The sequence below is a fragment of the Ailuropoda melanoleuca genome, chromosome 4 (genome assembly GCF_002007445.2).
Source record: "Ailuropoda melanoleuca isolate Jingjing chromosome 4, ASM200744v2, whole genome shotgun sequence".
NCBI classification, from domain to species: domain Eukaryota; kingdom Metazoa; phylum Chordata; class Mammalia; order Carnivora; family Ursidae; genus Ailuropoda; species Ailuropoda melanoleuca.
Window position 1 is genome coordinate 119,269,813 of NC_048221.1, and position 17,636 is coordinate 119,287,448.

At 38.4% G+C, this 17,636-nt stretch overlaps 1 protein-coding gene across 1 annotated transcript in view; it reads left to right on the top strand.

Annotated features, from left to right (window-relative positions):
- MEMO1 (mediator of cell motility 1) overlaps positions 1 to 17,636 on the top strand; it is a 111,630-nt gene that overhangs the window by 355 nt on the left and 93,639 nt on the right. The window lies entirely within an intron of this gene.

The following is a 17,636-nucleotide window of genomic DNA, read 5'->3' on the forward strand; positions in this document are numbered from 1 at the left end:
AGGGCGGACGGCCGCCGGCCGCGGACCGCGTGGGGAGGGAGCGGCCCGGAGGCCGGCCTCGCCGCCTCCCCCACCCGGGTGGCATCCCGCCGGGCAGCCCGGGCCGGCCGCCCTCTCGCTCACCCCGGAGTTGGGCGAGAGGGAGAGTCGCCGCCTTGGCAGCCTGCGCTCTCCCTCGGGACCAGGCTCGAGGCAAGAATGCGCTCCCGGACCGAGCCTACTTGTCGCCTTCTCCGGCTCCCGGGAAGCGGGCGGCCGAGCGCTGCCACCCCCGGGAGGACAGTTTGCCCGGCGCCCGAGCCCCGCTTCCCCCACCCGGGGCCGAGGGAGGGACGCGCGTTCCTGTGCTCGCGGTTGCTCCCCGCCGGCGGTCCGAGAGGCGCCCGCGACCCGGGCAGTTCTCTCGGTCTGCCAGTGTGCACAGCCGATTCTGCTCACCCGTCTCCGGCGAGGAAGTCTTCTCCCTCTTCCGCTGGCAGTTTGGGAAGAGGCAGCGTTCCCCTCACCTTTAAGGTGCTCAGCTGCCTGGAGAGGAGTGCAGGGTAGTACTTTTTCACGTTGCCAGACTAGAGGCAAGGTCTCCGCCTGTGAGATCTGTTAGAAGAGGGCCTCTCCTGGCATTTGCAGCTCCTGTATGTTGGGGGTAGGGTAGAAGTATTGCCAAGCAGTGGCTTGGGGTGGCCTCCCAGCTCTTTTGTCAGTGTTTTCATTGTTACTGTCATTCACGGAAAGGGGCAGCTGGAGATGGCATCAGCACTTTTGCTCAGCAGCCTCACCAGTCTCTAGTCGCTCAACACCAAGCAGGTGCTGGAACTACCTAACGAATTAGATTAGGGTCTGAGCGAATTTAGTTTTCTGTCGACACTGTCTACAAACATTTTAGAGCTCTTTATGGTAAGAAGGCCTAGGGACTTTCCCTTTCATAAACGTTTTGTTAGGACGACTGCTTTCTGGGATTACTTTCAGGAGTCACATTTCTGGTAAGTTAACAAAGAAAGTTCCACTGTGATTCCTAATAGTTTTCAGTCATTTAGTATTGGCTTATCAATAACTAGACCTAACTTTAATGTGGGTCGCATCATGTTTCCTTTTGCAAATAGTTGGGTTGGGTAGTGACATGGTGTGTGAGACAAAGATTTGGAAGAAAATTCATTTCTCTGAAGTTGCTAAACGGTCTCATAAATACATGCACTTTACTGACTCACTGAAGATTTGCTGTGTTAAGAAGACAAAAAAGAATCGGTTGGATTTGCCAGCCTAACAGATAGCTGTAGTTTTGTACTAAGAAAATGACATTTGGCTTCCCTTCATGGTCCTAAAGTACTTCATAAACATTTAATCAATTCCCACAGCCTGAGAATGTCAGTTAAGCTTTTCTTGTTCAACATATGGGGATGTGCCTGAGACTCTGTACTGGCCAGTGGCAGAACAGGAATTGAGAAATGGGAGTCCCTGGCTCCTGGGCTTGTCCTCCATTTAAGTGCATTATTAATATTCAATTTATCAATGCATAATTATCTTTTCTGGGTTACATGTCACTAACCTGCTTTCTTCAATGTGTTTTGAAGGGTTAGAAAGTTTCAGTTTTCACTTTCTTGGCCATCTTTTAATTTATTTCTTTTGGTTTTGTTTTCTATATCTTTCTATAAGTGTTTTATACTTTTTTATGTAGTTTGCCTTGAAATTTGGGCAGATGATTCTGGAGGAATTTTTATAGATTCTTGAATATTCTTTGGGTAGTAAAATAAGGCATGGTTCACACTTTGGACTTGAAAAGACTTCTTCAGTAATCTTCTCAATTATAGGAAGAATCCTTTAATCCAGCTCGCAACATTCTCTGATTATAGCTATTTATTAGTAGTGAATGAAAATGAACTATTTTCTTTCTTTTCTTTTTTTTTGGTATAAGCACAATTTTTTTTACCTTGTTATATTAGTTTCAGGTGTACAATATAGTGATTCAACAATTCCTAAAATGGACTGTTTTCTTAAAAATTTGAAATGCAGTCTTATTTCCCTAAATTCTCAATGACATCAATAAGGCCATTTTGATAATGTGAATTGTCATACAGAACCTTATTGTTAAAAAAATTCAAAGCATGTGTTGCGTGTGTGTGTGTGACTTTAAACTTAAGTAATAATAAAGGGTGAATTTAAAGCAATGTAGCTGTAAAAGCTTATTTTATATTTTAAAAATAAGTGAAGTAAAAATAGTTAAGTAAACTTTGAATTGGTCTAGTAACTTATTTAACATTATCCCTAAGTACCTACATTGGCAACATTGACCATTGGAAAAATTTTACTTGTGTTATTATTGTTTCCCTAGTGAACTAGCCCTAAGAACTTGAGTAATAGGAGAAGACAGATGTGATTGTGAATTGTCATTCTATTCTTCCTACAGCATTCAGATCATGTCCATAGAATTAAAGTATTCGGTTACTGTTATGAGTAAGGGTGAAATCACATTTGCTTCAGTTTCATAGCTAGCTCAGGGGAAAAAAAACTGTGTGTGTGTAAGTATATATGTTATGTATATATACACATATGTCTTCATTTTTATTTATCTCTTGTTATATGCTAGATCCTTTGATAGAAGTATAAATTATTCCCTGTTCTCAAAGAATTTACAGTATATTTGAAGTAAGTCATAAGACAGCAAATAAATTTTGGGTAAATTGAGGTAGTAATTGCAGGAGTTCTGAGGATTATGGAATCACTTCAAGGTAGGTTTTGAATTGTGCTTTGAAGGAATGGTATTTAGGTAGGTTAGAGAGGAGAAGAGAACTTTGGGGAACACCACAAAATACAGAGGCAAATAATATAAGTAGGTCAATTTAATAAGAATGGAAGGTTCATACCGGGGACCAAGGGAGAAGTTTCTGAGTAGGGAGCTAATATGGGAGTAGCATTTTAGGAAAATTAATCTCCTAGGAAGGTTAATCCTCACTTCTTTACCCGTGTATAGCAGGGATCAGCAAACTATGCCCATAGCCCAGATCTAGCCTGCAGCCTTTATCTTGGTCAAGTCAACTAGCTAAGAATGGTTTTTAATTTTCAAAAGGTTTAAAAAACAAACATAAACCAAAAGTGCAGTAGAAACCGCCTGGGGCCCATAAAGCCTAAAATATTTATTATTTGGTCCTTTACAGAAAAATATGCCGACCTCTAGTGTAGGTTAGTGGTTCTCAAAGTGTGATCTCTAGACCCAGGAGCATAATGTATCTGTACTCTGTATTTTCTCTATATTTATTATAGCTTTTATTTCATTTCAGGCTCTTATTATCTTCTGTCAAGACAGTTATAACTGCCTCCTAACCAGCTTTCTTTCTGCCAGCCTTATCCTCCTTCAGTTCATCCTCTACATTGCTTCCTGAATAATCTATCTGACCACATAATTCCTTTGCATAAATCTCACTGACCCATCTTGCCTGTTGGACAAGGTCTAAGTTTCTTCATGACTTGGCATCCTCCTATCTCTTTGGCCACTCCTTCTTACCCCATCCCAGTCCTTGTTTTTACCACCCTTAAGCAACATGTAGCAGCTGCAATTTTTTCTTTAAATACACTGTGCTTTTACTCAAGCTGTTTGCTCTTTGGAATGCACTTTGCCTGGATAATTCCTACTCTTCTTTTAAAGACTCAGGTGTTCATACCTCCACGAAGGCTGTCCTGATGCCTGACTTCTCCCAGGCTGTTTTTGCTGTTCCTTTGTACTTCCATAATGTCCTGTGCATATCTCTGTACATTTATTTGGTTATCTGTATGTGTGGTTGTCGTCATCTTCTTCTTCTTCAGATTTATTTATTTTAGAGAGAGAAAGAGGGAGAGAGTGTGCCTGTGAGTGAGGGGAGGTGCAGAGGGAGAGAATCTCAAGCAGACTCCCTGATCATGACCCATAAGATCATGACCCAAACTGAAACCAAGAGTTGGCTGCTTAACTGACTGAACTACCCAGGTGCCCCTGTATATGTGGTCTTCTATAAGGTTAGGAACTCCTTGAAGCTAGGAACAATGTCTTGCTCATTTTTTGTACCTTAAGTACTCAGCACAGATTTTGTACACAGTAGGTATTCAATAAGTATTTGAGTGAATGAATGTTAAAGTGCTTGGCATAAAGTACATATGGACAAAGATAGTGATTGTTTAAATCCTGAACAGCAGTGTGGGTGATAAAGGACCATTGCTAGTTAAATCTCTGAGTATAGTATGGATGAAGAATATTGCTGGTGGGAAAGGATTAGAAATCCTGATTCACCAGTTGGGACCCCATTTTATCTAATATTTTTAAAGAAGTGTGACATACATATAGAAAAGTGTATAACTAGATGAATTTTCACAAAATAAGCACATTTATGTAATTAGCACCCAGCTCTAGAAACATAGCAGTACTGGAATCCCCAACCCTTACTGTGTTCCTTATAGAAAAATTTTGTCTGTTTTTGAACTCTACATAAAATAGAATCATAAAGTATATCTTATTTGAACTTCTGCACAACATTACATTTATGAGATTAACCCTTGTTGTGTTGTAGTTTGTTTCTTCTCATTGCTGTGTTCTGTTATGTGAATAGACCTTAGCGTATCTGTTCTACTGTTGGTGGACATTTGGTGGTTTTGCCGCGATGAGCTTATTTATGTATGTATGTAGGGTCCATACCCAGTATGGGCATGGAGCCCAGTGCAGGGCTTGAACTCACGACCCTGAGATCCAGACCTAGCTGAGATCAAGAGTCCAATGCTTAACCAGCTGAGCCACGGTGCCCCTGCAATGAACATGTTTGTACTTTTTTTTTCTGGTGAACATGTATATGCATTTTTATTGGCTGTATACCTTAGAGTGGAATTATTCAGTTATGGTTATGGTATGTTCATTTTTAGTAGATTCTGCTAAAGTTTTGGAAAGTGGTTTTTACAAATTTACACTCCTACCACCAGTGTATGAGAGTTCTAATTGTTCTCCATCTTTGTCAGTACTTACTATTGTCAGTCTTTTTATTTTTAGTTATTCCGGACTGGTATGTAATGGTATTGCATTATAATTTTAATTTTATTTTCCTGATGACTAATGAGGTTGAGCACATTTTCATATTAGGGACCCCATGTTATTGGCCCTTTGGATTTCTGCTTTTGTGAAGTATTTGTTAAGCCTTTTGCCCTTTTTCTATGAGACTGTGTACTTTTTTTATATTGATTTGCAGTTCTTTACATATTCTGGTTATGGTCTTGTTGGTTATATGCATTGCAGGTATATTCTACTCTGTAGCTAGCTCTTCCAGGATCTTGGTGTTTTGGTGAATCAAAGTGCTTAATTTTAAAGAAGTCCTGTCTATCAATTGGTTAGTGCTTTTTTGTTTCCATTTTTGAAATCTTTGTATCAATGTCATGAAGTTACTTTTCTATGTTTTCTTTTAGAAGCTTTATCTTTTTACCTTTCATATTTATATCAAGAATTCATTTAGTTGATAGCTGTATGTGTACGGAGTAGGTACATTACATAAATTTTTCTGTTGAACTAAATGTAGATACAGAAAAAGTATACAAGTCAAGTGTACAGTTTGATAAATATTTACAAGTTTAACATACTCTAACCTATTTAGATTCAGAAATAGAACATTTCCAGCATCCTAGAAGGATCCATTACATTTTAATGTTTTTGAAATTGGTATATCTAAGTTAGCTATTTGTATACAAGTGTGTATTTAATGTGGGGTGTCCTCCTCCCCCGAAAATGGTTGTTATATTGGTGGTACATCTTATAATTACTGGTGTCCTAGAATTGAGGAAATATATCAAAGTCAAATGATTTCAAAGAATATTCTTGAAGTGTTTGTATGATCTCTGTCTTAATTGCAGTTTTACTTTTTGAGTTGTTTGCATTCATTTTGCCATATTTCTAAACATTTAATAAAATATATTGCGGTTCTGTATTTGGAAAACCACAATTGTTTTAGTTTTTTGATATGTGCCTTGAGTTTTGAGTGTCAAAATACATCTTTGTGTGTGAGAAATTGGAAAATTGACTAATAAAAAAGTTCTTCTTTGAAGAAAAGAGATTATATAGTATTTTCTTTTAAAATAACTTTTAGGTTGCTAAATAGTGTTTTTTATGCTGATTTTTCTTTGCCTTTCATCCTGCTGTTTTACTTGGAGAAAGGCAAGACAAAGAAAGAACAAATTTAATAGGCAAACTGTTGAGATTATTGCTTGATTACCTCTGGCTCTTGCTCATTTTCCTTCTTTTTTCCTCTTATAATTTCCAAATGAAAATCATCTTCTTTCCTAACTCCATGGTGTAGTTTGTATTTATCTGTTTTTGTCCATTTGAAAGACCAAGATGAATAACAAAAATGTCCTTCATTAAGCTTATTCTGTAGGTACATTACATATATTTGTATATAAGCTGTAATCCTCAAAAGGATGCTACAAGGTTGGTATTATCTCCATTTATGGATGTGGAAACAATGACTCAGAGAGGTTGAGTAACTTGTTTAAGGTTTAAGTAAGTAAGTGGAAGAGTCTGACTCCAGGGAGCCACTCTGACTCCAGAGACGTATGGTGAGATATTCTCTCCCAAACACTGAACTTTTCTGTTCCATTTCAGATTTTTCTCAAACTTTTGACATTTATTTATTTATTTATTTATTTATTTTATTTAAAGATTTTATTTATTTATCTGACAGAGATAGAGACAGCCAGCGAGAGAGGGAACACAAGCAGGGGGAGTGGGAGAGGAAGAAGCAGGCTCATAGCAGGCTCATAGCAGAGGAGCCTGATGTGGGTCTCGATCCCAGAACGCCGGGATCACGCCCTGAGTGGAAGGCAGACGCTTAACCGCTGTGCCACCCAGGCGCCCCAACTTTTGACATTTAACTCACACTTGTATATAATTTATGGTTTATAAGGCGCTTTCTTATATATTTTTGATTTTCAGAATAATTCTGTGATTAGGTATAGGATAGGTGAAGCAGGCAGGGCTTTAATCCACTCCCTCCTTGCTACGTTATTGATGAGAAACTAAGATTTGGAGGAGGCTAAAATTGCCTGAGTCATACTACTGGTAAATGGTGAGCTAGGATTTGAACATAGGACTTCTTGTTGAAGTGTACTGTTTTTTCTATTTGTAGTGATGCTGGAGTAAGAGAGAAGTTGAATTATTTGGAATCAGTAAGCATCTCTGTAATTGTTAAGTAAATAGCTTAGATTATAAAATAATAAAAGTGTGCTCTTATGAATATTGAATATTATTCATAGAATATAAATACTGACAAAGGAATTTTTTTTTTTTAAATTTAGCTAGTCCCAGAATTTGATTTGGGCCTAGCAAAACTTTTTAATTTATTTTCATTTTTTTAAATTTTATTTATTAGAGCAGAGCGTTGGGGGAGTGGGACAGAGGGAGAAGCAGACCCCAGCTGAGTGGGGAGCCAGATGGGGGCTCAATCTCAGGACCCTGAGATCATGACCTGAGTTGAAGGCAGATGCTTAATCCACTGAGCCACCCAGCTGCCCCAGGCCTAGCAAAACTTAACACTTCTGGAGAGGCTTTATTTAACATTCAGTGATTCAGTATTGAATAAACTGAGTTCTGTGTGAAAGGTACTGCTCTAGGGACTAGTTTTGTAGCAGGAGATGAAACAGACAAAAATCCCTAGAGTGTATGTTCTATTTGGAGGAGACAGACAATAAATAAGGTAAATAAGTAAAATATATAGTATGTTAGGTACAGGAAAGTGCTGGGGAGAATTATAAAGCAAATAAAGCAGAATTTGCTGGTGTGTAAAGAATTTTTAAGGATGGGAGAGAAGTTTGCAATTTTTATTTATTTATTTATTTATTTATTTTTTAGATTTTTTAAATTTATTCTACAGAGATAGAGACAGCCAGCGAGAGAGGGAACACAAGCAGGGGGAGTGGGAGAGGAAGAAGCAGGCTCACAGCAGAAGAGCCTGACGTGGGGCTCGATCCCAGAACGCCAGGATCACGCCCTGAGCCGAAGGCAGACGCTTAACCGCTGTGCCACCCAGGCGCCCCAGAAGTTTGCAATTTTTAAATAACGTCGAAGGGGAAGACTTCACTTGAATGACATTTGAGTGAAGACTTGAAGTAGATGAGTGAGTTAACCTCGCATTCTAGATGATTTTAGGGGCCAGGGTGATTTTAGGCTGTGAGGGTACTGCAAGTTCAAAGATCCTGAGGCTAAAGCAGGCTTGGAGTGTTTGAGGAAAAGTGAGGAGTCCTTTGCAACTGGTATGAAGTGACCTGGAACAGAGTAGTGTGATGGAGGTTAAAAGTTAATGGCTAGAGCAGAGGTACAGAGGTGTTGTGGTCAGATAAGTCTTGAAGACCTTCGTAAGGACTTTTCTTGAGCAGCTTTTGGAAGGTTTTGAGCAGTTGATGACATGATCTAATTTAGATTTACTAGAATCACTTGACTGCTATTTTGAGCCTTGGGGAGTGGTGAAGGCAGTGGCAAGGGCAGAACTAGAGAGACCATTTGAGAGGAAAGCACTAGACCAAGTGAGAGACGAAGAAGACTTGGGTTGAGTAATAGCAGTGGAGGTGGGTAAGAAGTGGTTGGTTGCTGGATAGATTTTGAAAGTAGAGCTGAAAGGGTTTGCTACCATACTTGAAAGTGGGGTGTGAGAGAAAGACAGGAGTCGTGGATATTTCTTAAGGTTTATCCCTTACCAATTGTAATAATGGAGTTGCTACTATCTGAGGTAGGGAGGACTTAAAAAACAATTGGGGGAGGTAGGTTAAGAAATCAATTTTGGTTTGTTAAATTTTAAGGTGTTTACTGTACGATCACCTGGGTACTTAAGCCTGGAATTTAGAGGCGAGGCCTAGCCTGGAGATGTAAAATTGGGAATTATCATTATATAGATGGATGGTTTTAAAGCCAAGTGTCTGGGTGAAATCACCACAAGAATGAGAATAGCTAGAAAAAAGGTTCATGACCTGAGCCTTAAAACATTTCCAACCTGAAGAGGTTGGGGAGATGAGGGAGATCACGTAAGGAAGACAGATTAAGCATCTCATTAGGTGGAGAATGAGATATCCTGGGAGCCAGGTAAAGAAAATGCTTACGGACCTCTCAGCACAGTTTATATAGATTTGCCTGGGCATTTTTTCTTTGACATACACTTTTAAGTCTGGTCTAAGCTGCTCTGGTTTTTGACATTGTTTATGGTTACCAGAGCTTCCTAACTGGTTGCCTAGCTTCCATTCTGTTCTTTACACAGCAGAGAGAGAAAGATGTTTTATTTTTTTAAATTTTTAATTAATTATTTTTTAAAATTAACATATGGTGTATTATTTGTTTCAGGGGTACAGGTCAGTGATTCATCAGTCTTTTATAACACCCAGTGCTCACCATACCACATACCCTCCCCAATGTCCATCACCCAGTTACCCCATGCCCCCACTCCCCTTCCCTCCAGCAACTCTCAGTTTGTTTCCTAAGATTAAGAGTGTCTTATGGTTTGTCTTCCTCTCTGGTTTCATCTTGTTTCATTTTTTTAAGAGGGAAATCTTTTAAATATGTAAATGAGATAATATTCTTTTCTCAAAACCCTCCCCTCATACTTAAAATCATATTCAAAATTCTTACTGAGGCTTAGAAGTTCTTACATGCTCTGACCTCTGCTGCTTAACTTTCTGATTTCATCTCCTGCCACTTATCCTTTATACTTTTCCAGCTGTTCTGGCCCCCTTACTGTTTCCCAGATATGTCAAGCTTATTCCTGCCTTCGGACTTTTGCAGGTACTTCATAAAATTGGCCAGTTCTGTCTGAGTAGCCAAGGAAAGGATCTTTTTATTGATTCCCTTATTTTGCTAGTTAAAACTAGGTGGAGGAGTAAGAAGAGGTGAAAATGGGTTGGGATAGCTCTTCCCAAAGTGTTCTGAGAAACGGTAATCCCTGGAGATGCCTTTGCAGGAAGGCTTTATGGTCAAATAAGTTTAGGAAATGTTGCATCTGTTTTTCTCCCTTGGGCCCAGACAACTAACAATAGACTTGTTTTATGGCTCATTACATGGTCTGTCTTGGTGAATGTTCTGTGTTCATTTGAAAATAATGTATGTTTTCTGTAGTTGTGGGGTGGAATGCTTTCTAAATGTTAATTAGGTTAAGCTGGGCTATTGTATTTAAATCTTTTATGTTCCTATTGATTTTCCTTATTTTATTATTGATGTTAATTCCTGAGAGCAGTGTTGAAATTTCCAACGATAACTCTGGATTTGTGTATTGTTTCTTTTAGTTTTGTTGATTTTTTGTTTCATGTATTTTGAATCTTATTTGATGTACATGTTTGGGATTGTTTCTTGAATTGACTGTTATTATGGATGTACCTCTTTATATCTGGTGATATGTCTTGTTCTGAAGTGTTCCTTGTTTTGTATTAATAAAGCCAGGCCAGCTTTCTCATGGTTGATGTTTGCATGGTACCTGCTTTTCCATCTGGGTCAGGGGTCACCGAGAATACCTTCAGGTTTTATGATTCCTTAGAAGACTCATAGAACTCAGAAAAGCTGTTATATTTACAGGTATGGTGTATTCCAGAGAAAGCATGCAGATTAAAACTGGGGCAAGGAGAAGGTGCATCCAGTGGAGTACAGTAGAAGACAAGTGTAAGGGTCTCGTTGTCCTCTCAGTGGAGTTGCCCTGACAGTGTTTAATTCTCTCATCAATGATGCGTGACAATAAGAATGAAGTCCTGCCAGCCAGGGCAGCTCACCTGGGCCTTGATATTCAGGGTTTTTATTGGGGGGGGCAGTCTTGGAGGGATGGAGCACTGTTGTGACTTACCTCAACTAATCAGTCTCCAGCCCTCCTGTCTCTTGCAGAACTCACGGTGATACGGTGTGGCCCAGGGTACCAGGAAAACAAAAACAGGCATTTACCATAAGTCATACTGTTAGCATGAACTATCTAGCAAGGCCCTAGGTATACAAACACACTTTTTTATTGTGATAAAATATATGTAGCATAAACTTTTCTATCATACCAATTTCTAAGTGTACACTTCTGTGGCATTAAGTACATTCATATAATTTGCAACTCTCACCAACATCTATCTCTGGTATGTTTCCGCAACTGGAAGTCTGTACCTATTAAATCCTAACTCCCCATTGACTCCTCACCTCCTGGCAACCACCATTCTGCTTTCTTTATGAATTTGCCTATCCTAGGTGCCTCAGTTAAGTGGACTCATAGAATATTTGTCCTTTTTGTCTGGCTTACTTCACTTAGCATGTTTTCAAGGTTAATTCATATCGTAGCATGTATCAGAATTTTATTTCTTTTTAAGGCTGAATAATATCCATTGTATGTATATACCATATTTTGGTCATTCATTCATCTATTGATGAACACTTGGGTTGTTTGTACCTTTTGGCTTTGTGAATAGTACTGCTACGTACGTTGGTGTACAAGTATTTGCTTGAGTCCCTGCTTTCAATTGTTTGGGTAGCTATCCAGGAGTGGAATTGCTGGGTCATATGGTAATTCCATGTTTAACTCTTTGAGGAATTAGCAAACCGATATCCACAGCAGCCTCACTATTCTACATTCCACCAGCAATGCCCAAGGATTCTACTTCCTTCACATCCTTGGGAACACTTGCTTTTTCCTTTTTTTTTTTTTTTTTGATAATAGTCATCCTAATGAGTGTGAAGTTGTATCATTATGGTTTTAATTTGCAATTCTGTAATGACTAATGATTTTTTTTTTAAGTTTTCTTACTTATTTGAGAGAGAGAGCACACGTGCGCAGGAGGGAGAGGGAAGAAAGAGAGAGTCTCAAGCAGGTTCCCTGCTGAGTGAGGAGCCTGTTGAGGGGCTTGATCTTAAGGCCCTGAGATCATGACCTGAGTCAAAATCAAGAGTTGGATGCTTTACCAACTGAGCCACCCAGGCGCCTGACATGACTTCTTTTAGCACTTTATAAATATTCTATTGGATTTTGGCTTGCACAGCTTCTGAGAATTCTGTGATTTTTTTAAAATATTTTTTTTCTCTTAACAGTGGTTTTTTTTTTCTGTGGTTAAAGTTTTTTTAAAACTTACTACAATTTTCTTGCTATTTTATCATCATGTATGTGCCTTTGAGTAATCTGAGTTTATCCTTTTTGGGATTTGCCAAGTTTCTTGGATCCATGGGTTATAGTTTGCAGCAAATTTAGAAAAATATTCGTCATAATCATTATTACCTCAAATATTTTTTCTTTTTACCACCTTTGTCTTCTAGACTCCAGTTAAAAGTATGTTCAGTAACTTGATGCCGTCCTGTAGTTAATTGGGAATTATTTTTTTCCTTTTTTTCTCTCTGTTCTTCCTTTTGGATAATTTTTTTTACTTCGTTTTCAAGTTCACTGATTTTTTTTTTTGTCTTGTGCAATATCTGAATTTGCTTTTAATTCCTTCAGTGACATCTTTTAAATATAAAAAAGTTAATAAAATAACTGCTAGTTTCATCTGAATATTTTCTTACTAATTTTTTATTACTCTTTTGGGTTTTTCAGATGATGAATTTATTTATAGGGTTTTTTTTTAAGGTTTTGTTTATTTATTTGTCAAAGAGAGAGAAAGCACAAGGGGGGGGGAGCAGTAGGCAGAGGGAGAGGGTGAGGGAGAAGCAGGCTCTCTCCACTGAGCAGGGAGCCTGATGTGGGGCTCAATCCCAGGACCCTGGGATCATGACCTGAGCCAAAGGCAGATGCTTAGCCGACTGAGCCACCCAGGAGTTCCAGAATTTATTTATAGGTTTTAAAAAAACATTTCTGTATTGTGTCCTAGAAATCAGCTTGACCAGTGCAAATTTTTCTGGCATAAGTTTTTTTATTTTTATTTCTATTTATTTATTTGACAGAGATGGAGACAGCCAGCGAGAGAGGGAACACAAGCAGGGGGAGTGGGAGAGGAAGAAGCAGGCTCATAGCAGAGGAGCCTGATGTGGGGCTCGATCCCAGAACGCCGGGATCACGCCCTGAACCGAAGGCAGACGCCCAACCGCTGTGCCACCCAGGTGCCCCCCTGGCATAAGTTTCGATTGCTAGCAATACTGGTTTGCCTCAGAGCTAATAAAAAGAGTAAGGTTCCCTCCCATCCCCCCCGAGATCCGGGCAACCTAGAAATTGAAAATACATGTGAATTGTAGCTTAATATTGATTTAGGATTATTTTCTTTTAAATTAAATTAAATGATAAATTAAAAAATATTGTGAATACATTCATATGTTTTAAAAATTAAAGGATTAAGAACTCATTCCTATGCCACCACTCTATGTTTCATATTCCCCTTCTCTTATAGGTATGTGCTTTTATCAATTTCTTGAGTGTCCATGATTTTGTTAAGCATATACAAGCACATATGAATATATTATCATTTCCTTTTCAGCAAATAGTAGTATAGTATATTGTATAATTGTTTTATACTTTTTGTACTTAACAAATTTAATAATTGAAGGTATTTCTGTGTGGTTACATGGAGAGTCATTATTATACCTATCACACCCTCTTTTTTGGCTATTGCTTATTCTGGTTCTTCAGAGGAAGATAGTTATGGTTCATTCAGTAAGTAAGGTGACCCAGAGTTGAATAGCTAAATAAAGTATCATTAGATCTCCAACAGTTATTTTCAAACTTTTCAGTCTCAGAGTCCCTTTATACTCCTCAAAATGATTGATTACCTCAAACAGCTTTTTTTTTGAAAAAATGTGAATTATATCTATCAGTATCTGCCAAATTAGAAACTAAAACTGAGAAACTTTAAAAATATTTACTTTTAATTTATTTAAAAAATAATAACCCATTACATGTTAATATTAATAGCATTTTTAATGAAAGTAACTTTATTTTCCAAAATAATGAAAATATGAGAGATTGGCATTTGTTACATTTTTGCAAATATCTTTATTGTCTGCTTAATAGAAAACAACTGGAGTCTCATATCTGTTACTGCACTCATTTTGTTGTGATACATTGTTTAACCTGAGCCATATCAAGAAAATCTGGCCTCATACAGATATGAAATTGGAAAAAGGCAGAGTAGTTTAGTGGACTTTTCAGATAATTGTGGTATCTTTTTTTCTGATGTTACACTAAAATTAAAGTTGTAGTTTTTAAAAATTGTTTTATTGAAATATAGTTGACATAGGATGGATCATACATATTTAATATACCTGTGAGACTGTCATCATTAAGGTGGTGTGCTTCTATGGGCAGTTTTAGAAAGATTAATTCCAATCTGGAATTTGAAATCATAGCAATGAAGGTTTTTTTTTTTTTTTAAGCTATATTTATTTATTTGAGAGGGTGAGTGGCGAGAGAGAGAGATAGAGAGACCGTAAAGTGGGAAGGGCAGAGGGAGGAGAGAGAATCTCAAGCCGACTCTGCGCTGAGTGTAGAGCCGAATGCGGGCTCAGTCTCACGATCCGGAGATCACAAGCTGAGCCAAAACCAAGAGTCGGACACTTAATCAACTGTGCTACCCAGACACCCCAGCAATGATGTTTTTATACTTTTTCCATTAAGATCTGTCTATCCTCCACGTAGGATAGACAGATCTTCCATCCATGCAGAATTTTTATAACACCGTGCATTAATCATTTGGAAAATATTTGTTCCTTGGGTTATGCAGATCTTGCAAATGTTTACACATTTTATCATTCATTGTTAAACAGTCACATTTGTTAATATTACCATTCTTATCAGAAAAGTCTATTTGACTTGAGAAACTTTTAAGCCCGTAGTGGTAGAAACAAATTTTGCAAAATTTCAGTTTTCTCAAAACTTGAATTTCATAGTCAGCAATATATACTGACAGTTGTTTTCCTTGATGGGATAGGCTCACTGTTGATTTTCAAGGAAATTCTTCTAAATACCCACGATTAAGTATTATTTGTCAGTCATTCCTTCAAGAAAAGTGGCTAGGTCAGCTTGCAACTCAGTCATGTAAGTGCTTTCCTTTGAGACAGCCATCATGCTTTCCATTTCAGCACACGGAATATTGAAAAGTGTGTACTCAAGAGTTGAGATATAATAAAATGTGTAATATTTATAGCTATAGCTCATCAAAGACATTCCTAAATGAAACTTTTTTTTTTTTTTAAGTTTGTTGAGTGTGTGGTAGTGAAGACTGTAATGACTGCTAATATTTAGTGCCATTGCCAATAAGATGCTTAGCAGTTGGGGCACCTGGGTGGCACAGTTATTTAAACATCTGCCTTCAGATCAGGTCCTGATCCCACGTGGGGCTTGCTGTTTGGCTGGGAGCCTGCTTCTCCCTCACCCTCTGCCCCCCCCATTCTTGCTCTCTTAAATAAATAAAATTTAAAAAAAAAGATGCTTAGCAGTTTTACCTAGTTACTTTCAAACCGTTGAAGTAAATGCCAATACAGTGAAAGAAGCAAATAATGTTTTTAGTATTATCGTGAAAATGATTTTAACTGGGTGGACCTTCTGAAAGGGTCTTGGGGATCCCCAGGAATCTGCAGATGTTACTTTGGGAACTACTGGTTTATAAAAAATCCTTACTTTTCCTTGGCAATTGTATTAATCATCCCCCGCCACCCCCCCCCCGAATTCTCCCTTGTAGTGACTGTCAATCTTACTGTTTGTCTTCATACACATTGCCCCTCCTCCCCCCAGTATACCCTATACTGTATTATATACTCTTTCCACTAATTACAGTGGCCTGATTTTCAAGAGGACAGTGATATAAATGATTCTTTTTATTTTTTAAAAAGATTTTATTTATTTATTTGACAGAGAGAGACAGCCAGCGAGAGAGGGAACACAAGCAGGGGGAGTGGGAGAGGGAGAAGCGGGCTCTCAGCGGAGGAGCCTGATGTGGAACTCGATCCCAGAACGCCGGGATCAGCCCTGAGCTGAAGGCAGACGCTTAACTACTGCGCCACCCAGGTGCCCCGATATAAATAATTCTGATATACTTCTTCTTTCACCCCTGTGTTGCGGGATTATTGAAAACATGTTGAATTAGAATTGCTGATAAGTGGGATCCAGATATCTGCATTTTTACTATACACAAAGATGTTCTAATACACAACATAGAGAACTACTGCTTTGAGCCTTTAAGAAGAAAACTGGGCTGCTCAGAGTAGAAGATACCACTGTTATCAGTTTTGTATTTATTGCTCAGAGTAAAAGATGACATCATCGCTATCATCTTTGTATTTCTAGCACCCAAAGCAGCATCTGGCACACAGCAGGAGCTCACTAAATGCTTTATGAATGATTGGATGGTTAATCTGACTACCTTGTTATGTTATTTATCTGACGCTAACTTGCCAAATGTATGATGACAAAGTTTGCTTTAAATTATGCGTTTAATTATATTTCTTAGTGTGCTTACTTTACAAGAGTATGTTTTAGAACTTAAAAATGAAGGAAATCAGATGTGACTGTACTGCTTTAATGATTACTGCTTCAATGATTTTCTTTTGTATTTGTATTTAAGCTTCTGCTTATAGGTAGTCTACGTGCTTCGGCTTGTGCCTGCCTATCATACATTATCTTTTGTCATTCTCCCCCTTGTTTACTAGGATTCGTGGAACTGGTCATTTTTCCTTCCTGATTCCTTTAACATGGTAAGCTCTTTACTCAGGGCTATTTTACTTGCTATTCCCTCTTCCTAGAAATTTCTACCCCCAAGTCTTTTCTTGGCTCTTCTTATTCTGCAGGTCTCAATACAGTTGTTAGATACTTGAGGTTCCTTCCCTGCCATTTTTTTTTTTTTTTAAACTCTGTCTTCTCAGGGCCTGGGTGGCTCAGTTGGTTAAGTGTCTGCCTTTGGCTCAGATCATGATCCCACGGTCTTGGGTTTGAGCCCCACGTCGGGCTCCCTGCTCAGCGGGAGTCTGCTTCTCCCTCTCCCTCTGCTCCCCCCCACTCATACTCTCTCTCAATAAATAAAATCTTTAAACTCTGTCTTCTCTACTAGACAGAGTGGCTACAAAATAATACGTCTGTTTTTTTTGTTGCATTGATCACAATTTGAAGTTATTTTGTTTACCTGTTTACTCTCTGCCTCCCTTCTCTATAATACATGCTCACGGAGAACATAGACCTGCCTGCCTTTTCTGTTGTTGCCTCCCCAGTGTTAAAAATAGTCTTGGTGTGAAATAGGACTATTTTGTAAACTTCATTGAATAAATGAATGAATGAATGAATGAGTGAAGAGATTATATGGAAGAAAATTATTTTGGTTATTCAATTTATGTCTTAAATTGAATAGAAAAGGTAATGGCTCATTTATTTATTTATTTTTGAAAGAGAAAGAGAGAGACAGAATCTTAAGCAGGCTCCATGCTCAACATGACCCGATGTGGGGCTTGATCTCATGACCCTGAGAACCTGACTTGAGGTGAAATCAAGAGCCGCATGCTTAACCAACTGAGCCACCCAGGCACCCTATATATTTATTAGTAATTAAGGTCTTCATGTGAATAACTTTGTTCAGCTAGATTAAGTGACATATCACATACATATTTGGGGTTTCTGGTTTATAAAATTGCCTGTGGAGTAGATGGAGTAGAATTTTTTCTATTTGTAAATAGGTATGATTCTAAACAGTTGTTAAAACCATTATAAGAGGGAATAACAGTAATTTCTGGTGGG